Genomic DNA, 14,329 nt, shown 5'->3' on the forward strand with positions numbered 1-14,329 from the left:
CTGAAGCTTTAAGGCCCATCGGGCCAATCTGCTACTCAAATCTGATTGGGACATCAGCCACTTCAAAGAAGCATGGTCGGTTATCACCGTAAACTGATGTCCTTCCACATATGCGCGAAATTTCTTAATACTTAGAATAGCGGCCAAACATTCCTTTTCTGTCACCGAATAAGCACGTTGGCACTTATTTAGTTTGCGCGACATGAATGCAATGGGTACTTCATCGCCCTCTTCGTTGACCTGCATCAGCACCCCTCCTACACCTGTATGACTGGCGTCGCAATGGATATAGAATGGCTTTTCAAAATTCGGTGTGTGTAAGACGGGCGCTTCACACATAGCATTCTTCAAAGCGGTGAATGCTGCCTCTGCCTCATCGGACCAAATGAACTGGCGCTTTTGTTTTAAAGTATCCGTCAGCGGAGACGCAATGGCAGCAAAATTCTTTATAAATTTGTGGTACCATCCCGTCATACGCAAGAATCGACGCACTTGCTTTATCGACTTCGGAGCAGGATATTCCTTAATCGCCTCTATCTTGTCCAGATCCATCCCTATAGTCCCGTGGCCCACAATATGCCCCAGGTAATGGACTTCTGGCACACAGAACTTGCTCTTCTGTATATTCAAGGTCAGCCCTGCTTCCGACAACTTCTCAGCTAATACCTTTAGCACGCTCAGATGTCTTTCTAGGGTGTCTGACACTATAGGCGGGTCATCCAAGTATATAAAAACTTCATTTCGAAGATGTGCTGGGATGATGCGGTCCATCAGCTTTGACATAGTAGATGGCGCATTGGTTAGCCCAAATGGCATAACTTTGAATTGGTACAGCGCTCGTCCAGGCACCGTGAACGCTGTTTTGTCCCTAGACCCTTCTTCCAGCGGTATCTGCCAGTAGGCATCTTTGAGATCTAGGCTGGTGATATGTTCTGCCTTGGGCAACCGGCTTAGTATCCCATCTATGATTGGCATTGGATAAGCGTCTTTCCGAGTTACCTCGTTCACCTTGCGACTGTCTATACAAAGACGAACTTTTCCCGGCTTCCGGACAAGTACTACCGGACAGGACCACGCACTGTTGGATTCTTCGATGACCCCTAGCGCAAGCATACGATCTACCTCTTCATACATCAATTTCTCGATAGCTGGGGACACTGGATAGTGGCGTTGCTTAACGGGCCTTGCCTCTCCTACATCTATGGTGTGGGACAACAAGGTGGTCTTCCCTAAGCCCTTTTCGCGAAAGACGGAAAACACTGTATAACTTTATTCAGTTGTTCTCGTTGCCCCTCCGATAACGAACGTTGTTCGTCTGGCTTGCTCACCTCGTCACAATTGTTTCTTGTGTCACTAGGCCCTTTTTGTTGATGCAAACCGATTGGCAATAGCCCAAAGTCGGTCCAAAAGTTGATACCCAAGTACAGAGGTTGCGTTAGGGTTGGAACTAGATATAAAGTTATCACCCTGGTCACACCTTTATAGTCTACTTCCGTTTTTAGCTTCCCAACCACATCCTGAGCCTGCCCTCCTGCGGTCTGAACTGTCGACGCCATGGGTTTAAACTGAATTTGACTTTCAAGCAGCTCCCTGGCCAACGCTCCGCCAATACAACTAATGGAGGCCCCTGTATCCATCAAACCAACTAGCTTCCTGTCTAACAAGGTGACCTCAGCATATGGTCTTAGATCATCTGATATTATTGAAGTTATTATGGCTTTTCTCTCTAGCCTTTGATTCTTAACAAATTCTTCCCGGCGCAGTTTAGCTCGCCTCTCTCGGTTGGATACTTCATGAACTACCCGTGGTATTTCCTTATTATCTACGCGTACATTACTATCTATTATATTATCTATTTGCCCGTTGGATTCTTTTGGGGACTGCGTGGTAGCCTCTACTGAAACTCCTCGGTGTTCGTCGCTTTGGACGCTATCGGTCTGCGTGCACTTTTCAGAGGTGCACGCCCTTGGGTGTTTTTTGGGGCCTGGCACTTTTGGCACGACGGCTTGTAGGTGTCTGGAAGACCACAACCATAGCAAAACACCCGTCGCTCTGCTACACAATCCTGATAGCGATGACCATTACCCCGGCAATTCCAACAAACTAAATTAAAAGCTGCTATTTCCAGATCACTTTCCTCCGACTCATCTTGCACTGGGCTTTCCACAGCGTGAACTAACCGTCTTGGTGCTGGACGAGGCCTAGTCACCGGATCTTTGCCAACCGTTTGCATGAACAACTCTCGGGTCTTCACCAAGTGCCTTAACTGTGCAATACTAAATATCTTTTCGTACAGGAGCTCGTGTTGAATCTCCGGCAATAAATTGGACCGGAGTGACTCCATCAGGGACGATTCTAGCAAGGGCGTTGACAACGTATCTGCCAATCGGACAATAGCTTCATAGAACACATCAAAAGATTCGTTCTCCTTCTGTTTCCTTCGGTCTATTGCAGCTCGAATGTAGACGTCTGTCTTCTCATCCTTAAACTGTATCAACAATGCAGCTTTGAGGTCGATCCAACTGATCGTCCTTACACTCTTATGGTAGCGCCAATACCAGTCACTGGCACTTCCGTCAAAAAGATTGCTGACGTATCTCGAAAGCAGTTCGAAATTTCCGTCTAATGTTTGGGCAGTGAGTGCCTCTACCCGATAAATGAAGTCATCGACAGATATTCCAGCCCGCCCAGAGAACCTAAGCGTCCAATTGAGCAAAATCTGGCTAACCCGCTCTGGTCGAATGTCCACACTCATGGCCGAGCTTCGGCTGCCTGACTCGAGTCCCTGTGAAGGCAACGGTGTTGGCCGTGGTACCGCGGTTTCTTCGGATTGGGGATCCCTAAGGGAAAGATACGCCGCATTTGCCAATTGGCCCGTGAGAGAGGTGAGAATCCCTTGAAACCCAGTCGCGATTGCCTGGCTTAACATCTCCGTTTGCCTCAACGAGGCTTGAGCCAACATTTCAGATTGGCGAACGGATGCAGCAGCCATGGCCTCGGCTATGGTTCTCTGCAGATCACTACTAGTCGGAGCCGATACTACCACTTGTGGACCAGCTTCCCTACTTTGTGGGGGATTGGCTGAACCAGAAGGTGACGCTCCCTGTGGCGTAGCCAAATTGGCTCTCCTTCTTGTGTCCGGCATATTTGTCTCTTCTAGGTTTTCGGAGGTGTTACCAACTGTGTCGTCTATAAGACTCGACGTCGAGGTCTGCAAGGACGTTTTGCACACGGGACAAACCTTCTTAATACCTACTCTAGCACTGAAGCAGGCCCTATGAAAGCAGTGACCACAAGAAGTAGTGAGAAGTTGAGCCCCAAATTCGACCTGAGAAAGGCAAATCAGACACTCTCTGGTTTGAACTTCTTCGTTTGCTAAATTCTCGCAGCTGCCAAATACGGGCATTCTTTCCTAGGAATATTGCAGACTCCTACTTCCCCCTAACTATTTTCTAGCAACAACTATTAAATTGAACTTATCAAACAAAAATATAAATATGTAAAGCAACGAAAAATATCTTGGTATGTATATAAATAAGTATAGAATAATAATAATAAATAAATAAATAGAAAGAAAATAAATAAAATACCTAAAAATATAACACCACAAAAAAAAAGAAAATAGCTAAAAAATTTATAAATAAAATAAATAAAAAAAACTTCAAATAACTGCTAGTACCATGCCCCAAAGAACATAAAACCAATAATGGGGTGTATCTCTATCGATACGTTTGCTGGCCTTTTCCGTGTGCTACATTTACTCAATACATATACGACACAGGACACAATCCATACTCGCAGCTACCGGCGATCACACTATTTCGCGGTAGATCGTAGTTTGGTACCACGTTTCCATCCGGCGATAGCAGACACACGGCTTAATGAGTATGGGGTATGTCCACGTCCACTAACCTCTCTTTCCCCTCCTTGAAGCATCTCTCTCCATTTGCCTGATCGGAAATCCTAACCGGAACAACGGGAGTGTGCCCCAGTAATGGCGGGAAGATCAGTTTGAAGAAAAGAAGGAATAAAAAAGGTTGACGATTCGGGATGGTGCGAAATATTTCGTGCAACCATCATTCCAGCGTCCATCATAAACCCACATGAACCTCCAGCTTGGTCACTTTGTCAGGTGGCAATAGTTTGTTCACCCACTGCTGGTCCAATAACAAAGTAAATACCAGACAAACAAACAACAAAAATAGTATGAAACAACAAGGACAAGGTAGACAAACACCACGTTTGACCCAATATAGATTTTAAATGTAAGGTGACACTACATTCAAGAATATTTTTAAAACATTTGGGCCTTGCCGGTTGGTTGTCGAATATGACAACTCGGGCCCCACGTTGGGCGCCAAATAATAAAATAACTGTAGCATATTGGATATATCTCGAGGCCATTTTTTTGTTCTTCCCCAAAAGGCTGAGCAGGTGGTGGTTCGGTTCCCGTCCGGGCACGTGCTTGTTCCGGCTTCCGTCTCATCGGCAAGAAATGGGGGGGTTATCCCTAAAAATCGGACGGGACACGGCTCTACTCCAACAACATTCACACCGATACAGTCACTCCATTAAAAAATTCACGTGCAAGAGATATATTGGGTACAAACACAATAACGAGCAAATCTACACCTACCCACACACACACACACACGGATGCATACACACGTACAGACTCGGGTCACGATGTGGTTTTGACCCCGTATGCCCACCCTACCATGATCACCACTCCCGTCTCGTCCGGTGATCCCTTAAAGAAAGCCTTCACAGCCTCCTAAACACTCCCATTACTACCCTTATCTTCCCGGCATGGTCCCCGCATACTAAGATACTACCAATTCATAATTTTACAAGATACAAACAAATAAATTTAATGACGATTTCTTAGGGCTAAACATTTGTTTTCTATCTTATAAACAAGGGAAACCAAACGCTTTGGATGCGCTGGCAATTAAATGCGATTTAAATTCCCCTCCCCCGCAAGCAAAACCAAAACATAAAACTACTGGCGTTATTCGAAATTTCGACGCATGTTCGTCGCTGACCGGCACCACTGTGCAAGCATAGGCTTCGTAAAGCCGAAAGAGACAGAAGGCCGCTCTCGATCGGTTCGGTCGTATACCGTATAAGAGTATGGTATTTTTCTGGTTTCCTCCTCTACCTAGTACCCTGTACGGTCATTGGAGTAAGGGTGGGCTTATGGGACCTGGCTTGGGCTATAATAATTTAACCTTTACTTTTTGGACTCACCCATTCCAATACCTCTGGTATTGCTGGTTCGCTGAAATTGAGAATAGAAAACAATGGAACAAAGTCAAACCCAGCCTAAAATTGGCATACCCGGGTCTCCCCCATTAGCCACCGTACCAATGCCCTAAAGAGATAGGTGTCGGCCTACCGGCGCGTTCCTTGCGTCGCTTCTTCGTTTTATGCGTGCATCTGCAATTTGCGCGCAAATTTAGCCTATGCGTCTATTCTCGCTCTCCCGCTGATCCCGCTACTTTAGGGGCAATGTACGTCCGTGCTCTCGCGGCCGATATACTCTGCGAGGAGTTACTCTTCTCCCATTCTCCCTACTCTACCGTGGTACTACTTATGACTACTTATGCACTACGAATATAGAAGCAAGAAAAAAGATTACAAAAAAATAATTTTTAACTACCTATAACTATGAAGAGATATGTATGTTTGTTAATACTTATATACTACAAAAAACAATTTTTGGGTTCTTTATATATGTTTTTATGCAATTATGGCTTTAGCTGTGCCCCCTTCCCATAGAGCGCGGCCCCTGCTCGCTTCCACGGCGTCTTCCGCTCCACCTCCTTCTTGGCCTGATGATGGATAGCAAAAACGACAGCGTCTATGCGTAGGAGAAGTAACGCCGATAAACGGAATGCTGCATCCGCAGCTTCTGGTCAGTCTGACGGCGTCTTGACTCGTCCGTTTTGCCCTGGCGGCCTCGGCACCTGTATGAGCATATACATACATACATAACCATGCCCATATGCACATACACCGCCCGCTTGGTAGCCCTCTACTCACCCCTGTGCACCCCGCTAATCAGCGGATTATCAGGAACATGCCCTTTACGGCCTATCACTGTGGTCTTCGAAGGCTGGCACAAACACACGGTTTTATTTTCTTTTTTCGACCGCGATATATACATATGTTTAGGTCTGACTTATGCACTTGGTATTTCCGACTTCGTACAATTTCGCGTCTAGCTCCCTCCGTTGGTAAGGCTCGACAGACCGAGCAACTCTCGACCAACGTCAAGCAACCCACGCTTCCCAATCCGAAACCGAAGTGCCTTTCGCCTTACTGTTTCGTTGGTGCTGCTCTTGAGCCAAAAATTTTCTCTTTCACATTACCCTAAGATACATTTAAATATAGTTACGTAGCCTGCTTTCGGGTGGAATCTAGATATTCTTCGACGCTACAAGCCACTTCACGCTCTTGAATGCACTGAAGCGGATGGGAGGTCGTAGAAAATTTCCGGCAGACATTTTCTGCGATAATGCCACTAATTTTGTCGGGGCATCAAATCAACTGCTTGAACTCAAAAGGTTTATGTTCAAAAAGGAGACCCAAGATGAAATTTATAGATTTTGAGCCAAAGATTTTATTAATTTCCACTTTATTCCTCCCAGGGCACCTCACTTCGGAGGCCTTTGGGAAGCGGCCGTCAAGAGTGCGAAAGGGCTCTTGAATCGAACATTGGCAAACACAAGGTTTACGTTTGAAGAACTGAGCACCGTCGTAGTGGAGATAGAAGCCATCCTTAACTCGCGCCCGATATCACCACTCTCGTCAGACCCGAACGACTTAAACGCTCTTACGGCTGGTCACCTCTTGGTTGGCGAATCATTGCGTTCGTTGCCTGAGAGATCTCTCGAAAACGTCAAGTTGTCGAATTTGGACCGCTACGACATGATCACCGCCGTCAAGCAACAGTTTTGGCAGCAATGGTCGATGGATTACGTCAACGAATTGCGATCTCGCACGAAATGGACAGCACCCTCAACGAATCTCACTGAGGGCACAATGGTCATCATTCATGAGGACAACCTGCCCCCACTACGCTGGAAACTAGGCCGAGTGCAGTCTTCAGTGCTCGGAAGGGATGTTCGTGTACGCGTGGTGCACCTCCGCACCGCGAATGGAACTTGCTGCAGGCCAGTACACAAGTTGGCAATTCTTCCGGTAGTTTGAAAGCAATCCTTTCAACGGGGACGGGATGTTCGATCAAACTCTTAATGCCATAATATAATATAATAATCACTTAAATGACCCTCGCCTTGTAGTACCTTACGCTCATTTTTACTCTCTTTGTTACGCTCTTGCACTAAATTTGTAATTGAATTCACCACACTAGAAGCCCGCTTATGCTCAGTGCTCATGCACTTAGAAACCAAATAAATAACACTACTCGACAAAATCGAACTTTTTTTTTCCTCAAGGATCCAAACCGACTTTTTCTGATAGATATGGGGATTTAAAATTTTTTAAAGAATTATGGTTTTTTTTTCTATGGCAGAACTTTTTTTTGAAGAATTTTTGAAGTCTGGTATTTTTTTTTTAGCTTTTTTCAGAGGTAGCGATAGTTTTTTTCACATAACTTTAGTATCTTACGTCTGGTTGTAAAGAACTTTGCTATTTTGAAAATATAATTAAAACAGCTAGAAGTTAAGCCCAAACACTTTGTGATTACAACTTACCGTCTGGGAAATATAAAGCATTGAAATGCAAAAATTATGATTTTTGTGCGGTATTTTTTACGAAATTTTGACTTTAAAAACTCAGGAAAAGTCGAAAAAAAATTATATCTTGTGTCCTCTATTTTTTTGTGTATAGGTGCATTAATCTGGCCTCGTTCATGGTATCGCTCATTAAAATCTATGGAGAGACTTTGGAGCTAAAATTCGTTAACGTTCAATTGTTCCTGTGAAATAGGATTGCAAAATTTCCATTCTCCTGAATAGTTATTGCTTGAATCCGTTGTTCCATTCGACGAGGAAGATACCTCTCCTTTTTGGCGTTTTAGGGGCGGTATTTCCTCGGAAGGAGCAGGAAGGGTAAAGCCGAAGCCAGATTGTTTCGGGTAAACTATTTTCAAGTGTTTCCCAATTCCAGTTTTCTTTACTGAACAAAAGAAACATTCGGCGCCGTGAATATCTGTTTTTTTCCACATCATTGGACTACCAAAGTTAAATTGTTTTCTAAAAAAAATTGTAAGAAAAAAATAATGTTTAGAATTTTGGGAAAAGTTAATAGTTTTGTGGATTAGAGTTACTTACTTTTCGTCGTAATCATATGCTGTTAAATTCAATCTACACATTTGACATATACAGCTTGGTGCCCACTCTTCAACAAAACTTTCGGGTTTGATTTTAAAGTTTTCTTCATACTGTTTTTGGAGAGTTTCGGTAAAAGCGATTTTTATTTCGTTGATCATCATGTACTTACCACATATGTAGCAAAATGAGTCTGCTTGGAAAGCACATGCAAATGATCGGCCAGAGGTATCCATGACAATTGATTTTAATTAATTGCAAGATGTTTTGGTAAACACACGATCGTATTCTGAGGGAAGTCAAAACTACACTAAGGCACAGACATTATAGGCACAGAGTTATATATCCATGACTATGAATAGGTAGACGCGACGAGATCCAATTTTTGTGGACCTGCACTTGTGAGAATATAAAGGAAATATTTGACCTGAATAGGTATCCTACCTCTGATAACGAAAAAAGTAACTGTCAACAACATTTCATACCAAAGGAACGCGATCAGGTACCAAATGTACAACCCTTGTTCGTTTGCTTTGTTCCCAATTGGCAGTTGGGCCCGCCGCCTTCAAAAAGGTATTTTTTGTTAATTTTTTCCATATTTTAGGTTTGGTTAACGAATTTTAGCTCCAAAGTCTCTCCATAGATTTTAAGCGATACCTTAAACGACGCCAAATTAACGCACCTATACACAAAAAATAGAGGACACAAGATATAATTTTTTTTCGACTTTTCCTGAGTTTTCAAAGTCAAAATTTCGTAAAAAATACCGCACAAAAATCATCATTTTTGCATTTCAATGCTTTATATTTCCCAGACGGTAAGCTGTAATCACAAAGTGTTTGGGCTTAACTTCTAGCTGTTTTAAATATCTTTTCAAAATAGCAAAGTTCTTTACAACCAGACGTAAGATACTAAAGTTATGTGAAAAAAACTATCGCTACCTCTGAAAAAAGCTAAAAAAAAAATACCAGATTTAAAAAATTCTGCAAAAAAAAGTTCTGCCATAGAAAAAAAAAAATATCATCAAACCATTTCTTAGCCCCAAATCTTTAATAAAAAGTTGGTTTTGTTCCTTGAGGAAAAATCGTGTTGAGTAGTGTAATCATTGGCTAGTACTCAACTGAACCCCCTCGACTTTTCGGATTATTATTGGATTCCAGCAAATTTCTTCGCATCGAGTTTAATTAGCTCACTTGGAGATTGGCACACCCCCATCCTTGAACAACTATATTGAGGAAAACGCTCCTCGATCAAACATTTTGTTTGATTTTTTGTTTATTCAGCGGCAGCGGCGCGATCGTCCCTCGGTGGCAACGAAGTTAGTGGCTTTAGTCAGCTGAATAAGTTCTATCCTAATTGCAAGAACCCAGTGCCCAATTGCACATCTCCGCTACCGAGTGTTAACTTATACATGTCTAAAATAGGGCTATGTACATTTAAGCGTGCAATTTCAAATAAAACAAACAAATATCAGCTTTTTTTAATATTTTATTTATTTCCCAAGCCCACCCTCACCCACTCTCACCCAGAACTTCGCTCAAAAACTTCGCCTTCGTCGTGAAAAGCACCACATCGGAATCCGCAGTATCGGAGAGTCCCTTACTACCTAGGCCGACGACGACTTCTATTAAATCGCGCACATCTGGCTATCAGCTAACTCTCCAGTTCGGAATAACCTATCACATTGCCTACCAGCCAGATAGTGAGATCGACATATCAAATTGGAACCTACCTGCCAATACTCCACTGGCAGATGAATCGTTCTTTAGGTCTAGGCGCATTGATTTGTTATTGGGAATCGAAGCCTTCTATGGAGCTCTTGCTGTTGGCCAGATTCGCATTGGTCCCAATCTTCCCACGTTGCAGAAGACTCTGTTCGGTTGGGTCGTTGCTGGGAGGTACCAACTCCAGCAGAATATACAGCCATCGTTGCGCTTGGTGACTGTAGAAGAGTCGATCGACAAAAACTTACAGCAGTTATGGAAGGTTGACTTAATCGGCGATTCAAGAGCTAAAAGTCTCCCAACTCATCGTCGCTGTGAGGAACACTATAGGGATACAACACAGAAGGATGCCAGTGGGCGAATTGTCGTGCGCTTGCCATTCCAAGAAGACCCAAACTGTCTTTGAAATTCAGTCGATACAGCTCGTAATCGATTTTATGCCATTGAGAGACGTCTTGCTCGTTTACCGGAGATTCGCTCGCAGTATCTATCGTTGATGCAGGAATATGAAAGTCTTGGTCACATGTCCATAGTACCGAAGCCAAACTTAGAGGAACCACATTATTACATTCCTCACCATTTCGTTCTCAAGCCAAGCAGCACCTCGACGAAGCTCAGAGTCGTATTTGACGCTTCTTGCCGTACAACATCGCAGAAGTCACTTAACGATATTCTGTTAGTCGGTCCGACCATTCAGGATGATTTGTACCTGCAATTGCTACGATTCCGCATGCATAGGTTCGGCATCACTGCTGACGTCACTAAGATGTATAGACAGGTGCTTGTGGGGGAGAAGGATAGAAAATTCCAGTATATTTTGTGGCGAACGTCCCCAAATGCCGAGCTTCAAACCTATCAACTCAATACCGCAACATATGGGACCGCGTCCGCTCCATACCTCGCAACTCGTAGTTTGCTTCACTTGGCGGATGATTGTAAGGATATGTGGCCCTTAGGAGCTGCGGCTGTTAAAAAGGCGTTTTATGTTGATGATCTTCTGGGAGGGGCTGATGAAATAGAAACTCTTCTCAAACTCAAAACAGAAATCACAGCTACCCTCGCTTATGGTCAGTTTCCCTTATGCAAATGGCATTCCAATAATCCAGGCGTGATGGAAGATGACTCTATTAAGAAACTAAACACATCAGAGAATGAGAGTAGCACACTCGGCGTAACGTGGCATCAACAAATTGATGTATTTAGCTTTACCTTCACTCCCAAGGAAATCTTTGCCACCACCACAAAACGAACAATCTTATCCACTGCATCATCGCTATTCGATCCAATCGGTCTGCTGTCGCCGCTAGTCATCGTCGGTAAGATTATTCTTCAGGAGTTGTGGCTGTTAAAACTAGATTGGGACGAGTCTATTTCACAGACTCTAAGCAATGCATGGAGCAACTGTTTGGAGTCATTGAATTCACTCTCGTCACTATCGGTACCGCGGTTTTGTTTGCAGCCCGACGCCAGGACTATTCAACTGCATGGATTTTGCGACGCCTCGATTCGGGCATACGGCTGCTGTATTTATGTGCGCACTGAGAATTCGCTAGGACAGGTTGCAGTGAAATTGTTCACGTCTAAGTCGAGAGTAGCACCAGTGAAGAAACAGTCTCTTCCGAAGCTTGAACTGTGCCGCGCACATTTGCTGTCTCAGCTTATCCACAAAATCAAGCATATAGTCTCTGAACACAACATCACGTCATATTTTTGGAGCGACTCACAGCTCGTATTGCATTGGCTGCAACAACACTCAATCACGTTATCGACCTTTGTTGGGAATAGGGTCTCTGACATTCAGGAGATGACGTCTGGTGGGAAGTGGCGCTACGTCCCAACATATCAAAATCCAGCTGATCTTCTGTCGCGAGGCTGCAACGTTAGCGAGCTTATCAAATCGACATGGTTTTCTGGTCCCTTATTTCTGCTGGAAGATTCGTTGAAATGGCCCACCAGCAGTAAACAGCTTGTCATTGACATGGACGTGGTCAACTCGGAGAAGCGGAAAAGCATGTTCACCGCGGTACAGGCGAGAAATTATATCCTCGAGATAGTCGATAATGTCAGCTCGTACAGTCATAGTCTTCGTCTCATTGCCTGGATGGTAAGGTTCATAAAGAGATGTCGGAAGCAATCGACGCCTACCACATCCTCCCCGACACCAAATGAGCTTCGTTTTGCGTCGCACTGCCTTATTTGGAACATTCAACAAACTCATTTCACAGAAGATATTCGTTTACTTCAGAAGCAAAAACCATTGAAGAGTAGTTTGAAGTTTCTTACTCCCTTTTTAGAACTCGTAAATGGATTCGAGCTCGTCAAGGTTGGTGGACGATTGGAATATTCAGACCTACCAGACGGTCAAAAACATCCGTTGCTGCTGCCTAGCCAGTCTAAACTTGTTTGGAATTATATTCGTCACTTGCATATTCGCAACTATCACGCTGGCCCTAAGGCTTTAGTCGCTCTCATTCGTTTGGAATACTGGATCGTTAACGCCAGAGACTTGGCACGTCGAATTGTCCGCTCCTGTGTACACTGTGTTCGCTACAGACCAAAGCTGCTACACCAACTTATGGGCTCATTACCACCATCTCGACTCTCTCCTGCCCGACCGTTTGAACGCTGTGGAGTGGATTTTTGTGGACCCATTAATACCTATCTACGGATTCGAGGAAAGGTGCCTACAAAATCGTACTTGGCCGTGTTCATTTACCTTCTCACCAAAGCCGATCACATTGAAGCAGTTTCGGACTTATAAACGAAGGCGCTTGTAGCATATTGGATATATCTCGAGGCCATTTTTTTGTTTTTCCCCAAAAGGCTGAGCAGGTGGTGGTTCGGTTCCCGTCCGGGCACGTGCTTGTTCCGGCTTCCGTCTCATCGGCAAGAAATGGGGGGGTTATCCCTAAAAATCGGACGGGACACGGCTCTACTCCAACAACATTCACACCGATACAGTCACTCCATTAAAAAATTCACGTGCAAGAGATATATTGGGTACAAACACAATAACGAGCAAATCTACACCTACCCACACACACACACACACGGATGCATACACACGTACAGACTCGGGTCACGATGTGGTTTTGACCCCGTATGCCCACCCTACCATGATCACCACTCCCGTCTCGTCCGGTGATCCCTTATAGAAAGCCTTCACAGCCTCCTAAACACTCCCATTACTACCCTTATCTTCCCGGCATGGTCCCCGCATACTAAGATACTAACAATTCATAATTTTACAAGATACAAACAAAAAAATTTAATGACGATTTCTTAGGGCTAAACATTTGTTTTCTATCTTATAAACAAGGGCAACCAAACGCTTTGGATGCGCTGGCAATTAAATGCGATTTAAATTCCCCTCCCCGTAAGCAAAACCAAAACATAAAACTACTGGCGTTATTCGAAATTTCGACGCATGTTCGTCGCTGACCGGCACCACTGTGCAAGCATAGGCTTCGTAAAGCCGAGACAGACAGAAGGCCGCTCTCGATCGGTTCGGTCGTATACCGTATAAGAGTATGGTATTTTTCTGGTTTCCTCCTCTACCTAGTACCCTGTACGGTCATTGGAGTAAGGGTGGGCTTATGGGACCTGGCTTGGGCTATAATAATTTAACCTTTACTTTTTGGACTCACCCATTCCAATACCTCTGGTATTGCTGGTTCGCTGAAATTGAGAATAGAAAACAATGGAACAAAGTCAAACCCAGCCTAAAATTGGCATACCCGGGTCTCCCCCATTAGCCACCGTACCAATGCCCTAAAGAGATAGGTGTCGGCCTACCGGCGCGTTCCTTGCGTCGCTTCTTCGTTTTATGCGTGCATCTGCAATTTGCGCGCAAATTTAGCCTATGCGTCTATTCTCGCTCTCCCGCTGATCCCGCTACTTTAGGGGCAATGTACGTCCGTGCTCTCGCGGCCGATATACTCTGCGAGGAGTTACTCTTCTCCCATTCTCCCTACTCTACCGTGGTACTACTTATGACTACTTATGCACTACGAATATAGAAGCAAGAAAAAAGATTACAAAAAAATAATTTTTAACTACCTATAACTATGAAGAGATATGTATGTTTGTTAATACTTATATACTACAAAAAACAATTTTTGGGTTCTTTATATATGTTTTTATGCAATTATGGCTTTAGCTGTGCCCCCTTTCCCATAGAGCGCGGCCCCTGCTCGCTTCCACGGCGTCTTCCGCTCCACCTCCTTCTTGGCCTGATGATGGATAGCAAAAACGACAGCGTCTATGCGTAGGAGAAGTAACGTAGGAGATAAACGGAATGCTGCATCC

This window comes from Drosophila obscura, unplaced genomic scaffold (assembly GCF_018151105.1).
Source record: "Drosophila obscura isolate BZ-5 IFL unplaced genomic scaffold, ASM1815110v1 contig_58, whole genome shotgun sequence".
NCBI classification, from domain to species: domain Eukaryota; kingdom Metazoa; phylum Arthropoda; class Insecta; order Diptera; family Drosophilidae; genus Drosophila; species Drosophila obscura.